A 12,705-nucleotide genomic window follows, 5' to 3' on the forward strand; every position below is an offset into this window, starting at 1 on the left:
CCCCATGTCACCCCAACCTGCCCCACACCACAACAACCTACCCCCCACCATGTCACCTGCCCCACATCACCCCAACCTACCCCACATCATGTCACCTGTGCCACATGACACCAACCTGCCCCCAACAGACCAACTTGTCCCACATCATGCCAACAAACTCAACATCACACCAACCCACCCCACACCACTCCAACCCACCCCATACCATGTCCACCCACCCCACATCATATCCACCCATCCCACATCATGTCCACCCATCCCACATCACGTCCACCCACCCTACATCACGCTGACCCACACCGCACTGCACCAGCTCACCTCACGTGGTGCCAACTCACCCCACATCAGGCCAACCCTGATGCCAACACACGCTGAGCCCCAACACAGCCATCCCCCCAGCGCCCACCACCATCCCACCCAGACAACATCCATCCTGGCCAGAAAGACCATACCCACCAGAGTGACACCACCCCCACGTACCATGCAGCACTGGGAGCGCCAGTCCTGTCCCCATGCCCCTCTGGGGCCACCAATGCCCACGGCACCTTTGCTGGTGTAGGTGGCCATGCTGGAGACGCTCGTTCCCATTGCATTGACAGGGACCAGCAAGGGCTGTGCCGAAACACCCGTCCTCACACCGCCAGGAACACCCGTCCCACCACCCCGCAGCAGTACTGGGAACGCCTGTCCCCAGTGTGTGCCGCGACACTGGAAATGCCTGTTCCCACCAGATCAGGTGGCTCTGGAAGGGCTGAGTGTGGCGTGTAGTGCTGGAAAGTCCTGTCCTCCTGTTCTCCTGTCCTCCTGTCCTCCTGTTCTGCTGTCCTCCTGTCCTCTTCTCCTCCTGTCCTTCTGTGCTCCTGCCCTCAGCCCCATGGAGGTCCCACACCATAGAGGACTTCTCCACTGGAAGCCCCCCAAGCCTTCGTTCACGTTCAGTACTCATGGTTTTGCAATATTCATGCTGTGTTGAAGTGCATTATACCAGCATTGTCTTTAGCATGCGTTTTGGTCTTGGGTATTCAACCACAAACTCATTAAAAATTTAAAAACAACAATGAGGGGAAGAACATGAAAAGTGGAGTAGAAAGTCAAGTTGGCTGGAGTTCCTTGCAGAAGTCATCCCCTTCCATCCTTCTTCCCTTGCAACCATGGTCTGTCTTTCCCCAAAGTGCTTCGTAGGAGTGGAAAATAGAGCTGACAAACTCTTTCCTTTGGTTAGCAGGTGGTAATTCCCCATTTCGCCTCATTGTGACAAGTTGGTGTGGACTTTCTTACCAAACCGTGTGATTCTACGTGTGGGTCTCCAATAAATTCGAAACCTCAAGCTTAAGTTTTGGGTGCCGTGAGTGTGGAGTTGTGTTTGAGTTCTGAATGTTGCTGTGTCCAACCAGGGAAATTATTTCAAAGTAGTACCCTTATTATTTCGGAAGATCTTCTGGGAACTGGTGCCTCTCCATTTTCTTTCTTCTGATAAAAAAAAAAAAATATATTATTTCAGTATTTTCAAGCATCCAGACTTCTGAGCCGCATTGTGGAGATCAGGAGGTTCAAATGCAGTAATTTTAGACCTGTTGTATCAGCTTGATTCACCTCCTGGCTTCTGGTTCATTACAATGCATGTTCTCCTTGCTTTTGAACTTTTCATCTTCACCTTAGAGTATCAAAACTTGCTTTTTAAAACAAAATCTGTTTGGGTTTTGGGCAACACTTTATGAATTTGAAGCTCATTAGATACGGTTCCTCTACTGAGCAAAGTAGTTATAGCTCAGAATTATATCTAAAACTAAATATCACCACACAAGAACAGTTTCTCCTTAGGTAAATCACTGAAAATGGTTTATGGAAATAACACACCACGGCTTGTTGGCCAAGAACAACAAAGGATTTAAAAACAGAAAGAAAATCAATGCTCAGGTGATACGTGACTATTCTGTGACCAACTTACACTGATTTGGTGAATTTTAAGTCAATATGACACTACCATAGCAGGTTTTTCCTATTTTTCTTCATTTTTACGAGAGTAGAAGACTATCTCAAAACTTTCTTAAAATACTGGTGTTTAGATGAGTCAAATGAGTTACTTAACATCGCTGCTCGCATGCCCTATATATGGAGATTGCATTTAATTTGCCGCTTAATGTATACTAGAAAACCTAGCCCATAATTCAGGGACTAAAAAGCAAAATTTCCCCCAGAGGATAATTCAAATATGACCCCAAATCCCAAGTTAATTTATTAACGATTTTATAGCAGCGGAACTGATATAGCACCAAAGAAGTCCCTGTAGATGTCCAGCTTGTGCTAGTTAAAGTTTCAGCCTCATATTCTAAATTTCAGACTTATCTTTGCTTTTTGTTATCTTAGCATGATAAAAAGGTTTTTGTGAGGGAATTATAAAAATGCTCATTATACACGATACCATCTCATGGTGGTATTGAGGAGCTTTTAGGGATAAGTCTCACATTTGATTTTCATCAGCTTTGAGGGGTTAAGTCCATCCCTTCGCATAGCTCACCACAGAAACCATCTAATAACCCAGATTCTGCCTGAATTCAAACCAAATAATCATCCCTTTGGGGCTTAAAATAATGAGTTAATTAATAAGGATTGGTGGTTCATTTTAACCAGAGTATTTGCAGGCTGCAGCTGGCGAGGACTGTGGCTTCTTTTATCTCTGATTTATGAACAGTCGGAGCAGAAATGCTGGAGTGGTGTTGCCAATCTCAGCTGTATACATCGCATGATGTAAGGCCCTATGTAATTACCGATGCCGTAGGAAACAGTCATGTGAGATTTTTAACCACATAAAAAGGCTGGCGTCCTCTGTTATCATTCAGAAGATCACGGCATGACTTTTATTACATCCCTGTGGATGTTCCTGCAGCTGATTATCATAAAAGATGAAATTCCTGTGGCTGCAGCAAGTTCACGCAGGGTTCCCACCGGCGTGACCTGCCCGTCTGCCCAAGTTGAGTGGTGTGGGTGATGCTCTATGGGATGGGATCCATCCAGAGGGAGCTTGTATGGCTGGAGATGTGGGCTTGTGAGAACCTCGTGAAGTTCAACAAGGCCAAGTGCAAGGTCCTGCATGTGGGTCAGTGCAATCCCAAGCACAAATAGAGGCTGGGGGTCAGTGTATTGAGAGCAACCCTGAGGGGAAGGACTAGGGATGCTGGGGGGGTGAAAGATTGGCCATGAGCCATCAACATACACTTGCAGCCCATTAATCCACCCGTGTCCTGGGCTGCATCCCCAGCAGCATGAGCAGCAGGTGCAGGGAGGGGATTCTGCCCCTCTGCTCCGCTCTGGTGAGACCCCCCTGCAGTGCTGGTCCAGCTCTGGGTCCTCAGCACAGGACACACATGGACCTGCTGGAGAGGGGCCAGAGGAGCCACAGAAATGATGCGAGGCTGGAACAGCTCTGCTGGGGAACAGGCTGAGAGAGTTGGGGTGTTCAGCTGGAGAACAGAAGCTCCAGGGAGACCTTAGTGCGGCCTTTCCGGACTTAAAAGGGGCCTGTAAGAAAGATGGAGACAGACTTTTGAGCAGGGCCTGTTGTGATAGGACAAGGGGTGATGGTTTTAAATGAAAAGAGGGGAGATTCAGGCCAGACATGAGGAAGAAATTGTTGGCCCTGAGGGTGGTGAGAGCCTGGCCCAGGTTGGCCAGAGAGGTGGTGGCTGAATCATCCCTGGAGACATCCCAGGCCAGGCTGGACAGGGCTCTGAGCAACCTGAGCTGGTGAAGATGTCCCTGCTCATGGCAGGGGGTTGGACTAGATGATCTTTAAGGTCTTTTCTGACCCAAACCTTTCTGTGATTCTGTGATTCTATGATCTTGAGTTTTCTTCATGTGAATCCAATTGGCAAACAGGGAAAAAGGTTTTCAAAAACATTGTTTGATTACTGAGCATGTCTTGTGTTCACATGTGGTCCAAACTCACACCAGCAGCTCCTCACTTTGACCTTATGGAAAGCCAGAAGCAGTTTCTTCTGGACATACTTTAGTGGAAAGTAGAGCCAGAAAATAATTTAAATTATTACTAACAGGATTTCAAAACGCAATTTTAACAAAGTACGGTAAACAGTCTTGAAGAATAAAGCATATTTTTGAAAATTCTCTGGAGAAAGCTGCTTGAAATAGCACTCAGGAATTGTCAGAAATGCCATTTAAAAACTTAAATGCCATTTCTTGAAGCACTGCTGTATCATTCTTCTTTTTGCTTCATTGCACTGAATTTGAGACCCATGGGCTAGTGTCCTTTCAAATGGCACATGGTGGAGAGATACTGCTGAGATTATTTAATAGAGTTTATTGCAAGTTTTGGCATCCTAGAATCTTTGGGAAAGGAAGCAATAACCCTGTGGCTGACAGTAATTCCTATTTCTGCCATAGATCAGGTCAAATATGCTTCTTATTGGGGTATGAGGTCATTGCAAAATCACTCACATGAGCAAACGTGCTTCAGGGATGGATGAAAGGATTCCAAGTGCCGAGCAAAACACGTGATGGTTTTGAGATATTTAAAGAAGAGGAAAAAGCTTAAGTTTTGCCACTGAATGCCTATTAAATAACGCAATTTACAGCCACAGATGTGTGGTTAAAAGAGCTTGTTTAGCTTTGCCTTTGTACAGATGAAGCTCAAGCAGCAGAGACTGACAGAGGAGACTGGGTTTATGGGTGCTAAACCCTGGACCCTTCTTTGTCTAAGGTGTTTCTGAGCAGCTACTTAAGACTTACTAGTCATCCCTGTGCAATATATCAGAGGCTGATAGTGAAAAGCATAATAAGGGTTACATCTTTTTGTTATAAAGGCCGTTGGCTTTGAATTAAAAGAAATATACACCTGTTGAGCACCAGCTGAAGCTGGTACTATAAAAGTGCTGGTCTACACGAAGATATTAAGAAAAATGCTAAAAACGTGTGCTCAAGTTATACCACATTAAACTCCAGGGGGAGTTTATTAATTTTCAAGTAAATTGGCCGGTGTTTACACTTCACTATTGCTGCATAATTTAAAAAAAAATTGATTTAATTAATTTATCATGTTTCCTGAATGTCCCAATATACATAAACCCTTCTTCAGAAAGAGAGATTTCGTTGTGTTTTTGACACACCATCAAGCTGTCCTGGTCACATTATATGCAGAGAGAAGATCCCCATTGAGTAGAAGACAAAATCACAGAATCACAGAATCGACTGGGTTGGAAAAGACCTCAGAGATCATCAAGTCCAAGCCTTGATCCAACTCCAGTCCATTGACTAGATCATGGCACTAAGTGCCATGTCCAACCTCAGCTGAAAAACCTCCAGGGACGGTGAGTCCAGCACCTCCCTGGGCAGCCATTCCAATGCCTGACCACTCTCTCTGCAAAGAAGTCCTTTCTAATCTCCAGCCTAAATTTCCCCTGGCAGAGTTGAAGCCCATGCCCCCTTGTCCTATTGCTGACTGCCTGGGAGAAGAGCCCAATCCCCACCTGGCTAGAACTGCCCTTCAGGTAGTTCTAGAGAGTGCTGAGCTCCCCTCTAAGCCTCCTCTTCTCCAGACTAAACAAGCCCAGCTCCCTCAGCCTCTCCCCATAGGGCTTGTGTTCAAGTCCCTTCCCCAGTCTTGTTGCTCTTCTCTGGCCCCGCTCCAGCACTTCAATCTCTTTCCTGAGCTGAGGGGCCCAGAACTGAACACAATACTCCAGGTGTGGCCTCCCCAATGCAGAGCACAGGGGAAGGATCACTGCCCTTGTCCTGCTGACCACGCTAGTTTGGATACAGGACAGGATACCACTGGCCTTCTTGGCCACCTGGGCACGCTGTTGGCTCATGTTGAACTTCCTGTCAATTAGTACCCCCAGGTCCCTTTCTGCCTGCCTGACATCTTCAAGTCAGCTGACAACCATTAGAGACAATTTCCATGGAGGACATGGAAGGGGATTCCTGGTGCTTTGGAGTGCAAGTGATGCTTAGAATATCTATTATTAACATTGCGTTTAAAATAGCTGTTATTTTAACAGAAAAGCTTCATTCTCAGACTCAAGTATTTATTTGAAATACATATTTTAAATTAAATATTGAAAAAATATATTTTAAATGAGATAAACTCATGAAGGAGAACAGCAGCACTATCAGAACAAGGTGATCCCTCCATCAACCTTTACAAACCAGTCTTGTTCCCATTCTGACTCAGTTGTACAAGAAGTTGGTAACTTTGGTAATTTCTTTAAGCACTGAGTGTTTTTTTGCTCTGTGGACTTCAGCATTTGGCACCTTGGCTTTTCCCCTGTCAGAGCCTTCATGGCACAATTGCAAAATATGTAGCAACAGCCCATAAAAGAAACCTAATTTCTGGGAAAACACTTATTGCTTTAAACCATATTGCTTTAAAACCACGTGTGTATTATTCTTTTGAAGCCTTCAATTTACTAAAATGCTTTGGTTTGGGGAAAGGGTGTTGTTTGTTTTGCTGATTTTTCTGAGTAGCTTGAGGAACATGTTGGTAGACTGAAGTCATCCAACCAAGATAGGCTGAGCTCAAATCTACCAAGTCGACAGATTAAGCATTTTTGGTGGGTTTTTGATCAAGTTTTTGATCAAGTTGATGACTCATCAAGCCATCAGGTCATGCTGGCTTGGAATGAGGTTCACCAAATGGCCAAGACATCATGACTTCACTCATTTCACTGACGAATGCCACAGCAGTAGTTGCACCCTAATTAGCTCTGGGATACTTTTTTCCACCAACCCGTGATGGAATTAATCTATTCCAACCTTCTTAACTATCCTAGAAAGTTTTTTTTAACAGTAAATTATTTTTTTTTCCCCTGTTACCTTTAAAGTCTGTTACTATTTGCTTTGTTTTCAGGGAATGATGGATGTGTGGATCTAAGATTTGGCAGATTTGGGGGATACTGTGCTCAGTTTTGCTACAGGAATCTCACCCACCGGTTAGAGCGTAACCTGAGTACACCAATTTGATTTGGTTTTGTTGTTTGGTAAAGGTATTTCAGCATGTTTACTCCTGTGAGAGAGTTGCTAATTAGTTTAGAAGCTGAATTAGCTTGTTGAAAAATCCAAACAAAAGCTTATTGCCCAAAGGAGCCAGAGGGGGGTCAAGCAGCAGGGGGTTGTAAAAACTGCCTTCAGAAGGATGTTATTACCTCATTGCTGTGGCCATAAAGAAAAGCTTTTACCAGAAAAAAAAATAATGATTAAAAAAAAAAAAGTCTAACAAGTTCAATAAATGCCCAAAGAACCTCACAAAAAGATTTGGAAACAACACGAGGCGTTTCTTGATGTTTTGAGTGCGGTGAAAAGGAATTGCTGCTACGTGTAGTTGTGCTGTGATCTTCCCAGGTTTCACAAATGAGGCAGAATCAAGCCTAGAGAGTTTGGGATGAAGATGTTTTAAAAAGACCTCCTGGAAATGGAATTTGGGATTAAAGCCATGAGAACCCCACTGTGCTTATTCAGGGACACATCTGCACTAAACACAGGAGTTTTTGGCTTTTTGGGGACTATTTATGAGCTTGGAGTGAGGGAACGCTTGTATCCTGCTTAATAAGGCTTGGCAAGTTTCTGGTTTACCCTCTGTCACAATAGTTGGGAAAATGTTATTTTGGATCATATAAAAAGCAAAACCCAGTCATGAAATGTGCTGTAGAATGGAAGATGCTCTACAAATATACATGATGGCTGCATGTTCTTTGTAAGTGAATAGAGGCAGCTGAACTGATTTATTTAACCATACAAACAATGAACTAAAAGGCAGTGCAGGGAAAAAGAAAAATGAAAATTGGAGGATTAATCAGCTTGGGATAAGGAATAGTATTTTCCAAGATTTTTTTTCCCAGAGTTTTCAGCTGGTTATAGGAGAAAGACATGTCAGTACTCACAGAATCACAGAATCCCAGAATGTCAGGGGTTGGAAGGGACCTGGAAAGCTCATCCAGTGCAATCCCCCCATGGAGCAGGAACACCCAGATGAGGTTACACAGGAAGGTGTCCAGGCGGGTTGGAATGTCTGCAGAGAAGGAGACTCCACAACCTCCCTGGGCAGCCTGGGCCAGGCTCTGCCACCCTCACCATGAAGAAGTTTCTTCTCATATTTAAGTGGAACCTCTTGTGTTCCAGTTTGTACCCATTACCCCTTGTCCTATCATTGGTTGTCACCGAGAAGAGCCTGGCTCCATCCTCCTGACACTCACCCTTTATATATCTGTCAACATGAATGAGGTCACCCCACAGTCTCCTCTTGTCCAGCTCCAGAGCCCCAGCTCCCTCAGCCTTTCCTCACACGGGAGATGCTCCACTCCTTTCAGCATCTTGGTGGCTGCGCTGGACTCTCTCCAGCAGTTCCCTGTCCTGCTGGAACTGAGGGGCCACAACTGGACACAATATTCCAGGTGTGGTCTCCCCAGGGCAGAGTAGAAGGGGCAGGAGAACCTCTCTGACCTACTGACCACCCCCTTCTCATCCACCCCAGGATGCCATTTGCCTTCCTGGCCACTCACTGCTTTGGGATTACAACAGATATAAATGTTACAGGTTTTAGCTTATGTACCACAGTGTTGATCTCTCCTGGGCCTAGCCTAGGTGGAGCTGATAAAAATAGGACGTCTCTGAAATTCCCTGTCCTAGCATACACTGTCTGCTGTCAATGTTGGCTCTTGGAATGATGAAAAAATGTCTGTATCTTCTTTGTTGGTTGGGTTTGGTTTGGCTGGTTGGTTTTTTCATTATAGGAGTTGGAAAAGAAAATAGAAAAACTGTGAGAGGATCATACATTGAGCTGAAGTGTTAGCCTCAGATAGCCTAAGCGCATGGCACAGAAATAACTCAAATGCTATTTTCCCTTGGGATCATTATTCTTTAATATAAAGTTTTGGTGTATCTGGCTTCAAAGGAAGACAAGCGATTGCTCTGGAGAAGGAACTGACAACAAGCAACACATTTACTCTGAAAGTAATTCTATAATACAACCTCAGATCAGCCACTGAAGCATCTTCTGTGTCAGGGGAATTAAATCAGATACAGTTTTCTGTTTGCTCATGAAACACTGAATCTGCACAGGCCAAAGTGACCTTTGGCAGCTCAGTGACCTTTTAGCACATCAAATCCATCACAGCCACCCACCTCAAAGTGGTCATCACCAGTCACTGGCTCACACTGGAGACTATATTGAAAGCCCATGTAAATCAACCAGGAGATGTTTGTTTTTTTAATTCAGTGTACCACATATGAAGGCCAAAAGCTGGTGGTTCACCACTGGCTCTGCAAGTTGCTGCAAGGACTGTCTTCCAAGTAAGATCATAGAATTATAGAATCGTTTGGTTGGAAGAGATCTTTAAGATCACTGAGTCCAACTGTTAACCCAACTCTGGCACTATCTCACGTCCCTGAGAACCTCGTCTCTATGTCTATTCAACCCCTCCAGGGATGGTGACTCCACCACTGCCCTGGGCAGCCTGTTCCAATGCCCAACAGCCCTTTGGGGAAGAAATTCTTCCCAAGATCCAACCTGAACCTCCCCTGGCACAACCTGAGGCCGTTTCCTTTCATCCTATGGCTTCCTACTTGGTAGAAGAGACCAACACCCTCTGTGCTACAATGGGTGCAAAAAGATGCAAAACCCCTAAGCTCCTATATAGTTATGATCACGAAATGTCCCCTGCCACATTGCCAGAAGCCCCTGAAGGAAATTTAACTCTGAATTCTCTTGAATTAAAATCCCTCCCTTTACTGCACCTCCATTTTCATCTTGCAACTGTGGTATTTGGAGTTCCCCACTTCATCTGATGTGTAATGGTTGTGCTTTCCACCGCACAGGTGGTTGCATTTCACCAGTGGGCAAAACAAATATTTCTAGAGGTTTTTAAGGCCCTTTGAATGGAAAGTCTCTGCAGGATGATGCGTTAATGAGTAGAAAATCTAAGCATACATAAAGATTAAAAAAAATCAATATCCACATGACTGGAAGCCCACTGTGAAACCCAGTGACTGTGAAACCTCCCCAGGACAGTATTTGCACCAAAATCTTGTACTTTTATCAGCCTCAAGCACCTCCAGGAAAATACAGTGCCATTATATCAAACCATCAAGACTTTCTTAATGTTTAGGTATAATTTTAAGGTCATCATATTTTGACTGACCCTTCACTAATGAAACCTGTACATCTACTTAGAAAGAACGTGCTGGAAGTGACATTCAGGCCCTCTGGTGTAACAAGAAGGGAGAATGGATGGATATTAGGGTTGCTGTCGCTGCACAAGCTATTTGATGAGATATCTGCCAACCACCACCTCCAACATGTCGTATGGGAGAGCTACATGTCACTTCCTAATGCACTTGTTATTAATTGAACAAGACGCGTCTTAAGACACTTGGCAGCCCAGGGTCTGGAGCACAAGTGTGATGGGAGCGGCTGAGGGACCTGGGGGGTTCAGCTGGAGAACAGGAGCTGAGGGGAGACCTTCTGATCTCTGAACTGCCTGAAAGGAGCTTGGAGCCAGGGGGGGTCGGGCTCTGCTCCCCAGGAACAAGCGCCAGGAGCAGAGGAAACAGCCTCAAGTTGCACCAGGGGAGGTTGAGGTTGGACCTTGGGACCAATTTCTTCCCCAAAGGGCTGTGGGGCATTGGAACAGGCTGCCCAGGGCATTGGTGGAGTCACCATCTCTGGAGGATTGAACAGACACGGAGATGAGGTTCTCAGGGACATGGGGTAGTGGTGGGCTTCGCAGTGTTGGGTTAATGGTTGGACTTGGTAATCTTAAAGATTTTTTACAACCAGAATGATTCTATGATTCATTTAGTCAGGAATAAACGCGTGGTCAGGATGGATGAAGGTCCATGGCTCTTCATGCTCTGTGGGAATTATGGGCTTGAGGTCGAAAAGCTCATCTGACGGTAGAGAAAACTGGCATCAGCTTGATAACAGCTGATGGTGTCTATGGTAAACTCTAGTCAGAGAACTCAATATTTGGAGATTTGATCTAGTTTCCCCAAACTCATGTTCTCAGAGTGTGAGAATAGAAATAAATGTCAGTCCAGTTGTGATGTCTGATTTGGATAAGTTTATGAGACAGGAATATTTGTATTGAGAAACCAAGAATCAGAGTGTACTGGGGATTCCACGCAATGTGAATATGAGAACTTGGCACAGGGACTAATATTTGGCTCAGTCAAACATGATGAGAGGACCATCCTGCACTGTGTGTGACCTCAATCAAAAAACAACAGAAGGCAGAGAGGAAAGGCAGGAACAATTTGGGGAAAACCTCCCAATGTGTGATCAGCCAGCAAGGGTGGATCATTTCTGGAAAAAACAGGGGAAAAGTAAATGATCATGGATGGAGTTTGAATTCCCACCAGGCTTCTGTTACAGCCTTTTATAACCTGATGAAAGATCCCCATCCCAAAGTGCCCCAGTCCAGAAGAAGAAAAGATAACCACCAAGCAGAGCAGAGCTCTGCATCAGCATTTTCCTCCCTACCCTTCCAGCTGCAGAAGGTGGTCCCTTGAACCCCTGGCAGAAGCAGGTAGAAAACTGCCCATTTTTGTGATGGTCAGGATTTTTCTTTAGAGATGAAAACCTCATTTAACTGAGCTGTTGCCAAATAGCACCGTTTTCTCGAGGATCATTTTACAACACAAAGCTCAGAAGGATTTGCGCTGCAGAAATTCATTTCTTATTCCACGTGGTACCGCCGCTGGGCCTAAATTGACAAAATATTTATCCAGAGGGTAATGCATCTATTTCTGCTCCATGCCTTCTGCTCGTTCAAGGCCATTCCACTCTGGGTTAGTGGTTTCTCGGCATTGCTACCTGGCATTTCCCCAAAATACATGTATTTATTTTCTTTATCATGGAGTTACAGACAGGCACCTCATGAGGGCAGCATGTCCTCTCTTCTTCTTTATTTCCACCTCTTTTATTAGACCCTGCTCTGCTTCCAGACTGAATCCAAACAACCTGCGTATGCACTATAAATGGCACTATTCTGCTCATACTACTTGAATTAACGAGGGTCTCAAAGCAAAACTGTTGAGCTCTCACCTCAGGAAATGCTGGTGCTGTAGAAAATGTTGCTGCCCTGCTTTGCAGATAGAAGAACAAGAAGCGAAGTGAATCCATGTAACATGTTCAGGATGCCCTATGCCTGGCAGTCGATGAAGAAATAAATCATTGCACCCAGCTGCTGTGATTGTTCCACTAAATTAATAATGTACCTTTTTGCTCCAGTCCTGTTTGTTGCAAGGAGGGGTCTGATTTGTGGCAAAGGGGACAAAATAAGATGGAAACTATGTAAATGCATAAGGAAGAAGATGGGACAGTGGAAATTCCCTTCTTGAAGCTTGCAAGGAGACACCAACATGTACAAAAATGCATTGAAAGCCACAATAGCTACTTTTCTTCCGTTTTTAACAAGCAAGTTTATGAGCCCAGTCCCAGCCAGAAAGGAGAGATGCATCTGTCAGGAAGGGGCAAATATAAGAGTTCAAGATGACCCAATCTAGAAAGTGCTGATAAAGCCCCATGCAGAGCAGGGACGGGGTTATCAGGACCTTTTTCAGGTACAATGAGGAATGTGAGGAGGGCAGGGATGTCTTAAAGCACTGGAGAAGTACAAATGCACTTAACATCAAGATCAATAGCAGAGGGAGGGGAGATTGCTGAGCTAAAGGCAAGAGAGGTCCACAGGAAAGCAAAGA

Source organism: Streptopelia decaocto (genome assembly GCF_964273445.1).
Source record: "Streptopelia decaocto genome assembly, chromosome: 1".
In the NCBI taxonomy this organism is placed as follows: Eukaryota; Metazoa; Chordata; class Aves; order Columbiformes; family Columbidae; genus Streptopelia; species Streptopelia decaocto.